Consider the following 1,052-nt stretch of genomic DNA (forward strand, 5'->3'; position numbering starts at 1 on the left):
TGATCATTTTAAATAGTTCAAATCATTCCCCCAAAAAATTCAAAGAAAAATACTGCATCACTCTTAATCCCAGAACTAACTGAGTAATGTTGTGCTGTTGTTGTGTGCCGTCAAGTCGATTCCAACTCATAGCGATCCTATAAGACAGAGCAGAACTGCTCCATAGGGTTTTCTCGGCTATCCTTACGGGAGCAGATCATCAAGTCTTCTCATCCAAGATGCTGCTGGTAGGTTCCAATGGCCCACCTTTCGGTTATAGCCAAGTGCTTAACCATTGTGCCACCAGGGCTCCTAACTCAGTAATAATTATTGTCAATCCTTTGAATATCCTTAGACATTTCTCTGCACTTAGAAGTTCTTAGAGTCTATTCTATACACCTTAGTATTCATTGTGCAAGACTTACACTTCTTATTTAAATTTATTCCTAAGTGTTTTATTCTTTTTGAAAAGAGTTTTTTTCTTAAATTCTTTTTTGAATTCTTGATTGTTAGTATATAGAAAAACAACTGATATTGTATAGTTGATCTTATATCCTGCAATCTTAATGGATTCCTTTATTATTACAGTAGGGATTTTTTTTTATTCAGTAGAATTTTCTAGATAAAGGATTATGTCATCTCCAAAAAAAAAAAGTTTTACTTCTTTTCAATATGGACAGCTCTATCTGTCTATCTATCTACCTGTCTGTCTATCTATCTATCTGTCTGTCTATCTGTCTCTCTATCTTAATTTATCTGCCTTATTGCACTGGCTAGCTACTTCACAAAAATGTTGAATATAACTGGCAAGAGTGGATACCCTTGTCTTAATTCTCAATTTTAGGGGGAAAGCATTCAGTCTAATATTATTGTGTTTTCAAAAGGTTGAGAAAGTTCCCTTTTATACCTAGTTGGTTGAGAGTTTTTATCATAAATGGTTTGGATTTTGTCAAATGTTTACTCTGCACCTACAATCATTTGTTTTTTGTCCTATTGACTACTTCTTTTTTTTTAAGTATGGTCCACAATTTATTATTTCCATGCATAGCTTGTAATTTTATGTTTAAAACTGG

Source organism: Trichechus manatus, unplaced genomic scaffold (assembly GCF_000243295.1).
Source record: "Trichechus manatus latirostris isolate Lorelei unplaced genomic scaffold, TriManLat1.0 scaffold00031, whole genome shotgun sequence".
In the NCBI taxonomy this organism is placed as follows: domain Eukaryota; kingdom Metazoa; phylum Chordata; class Mammalia; order Sirenia; family Trichechidae; genus Trichechus; species Trichechus manatus.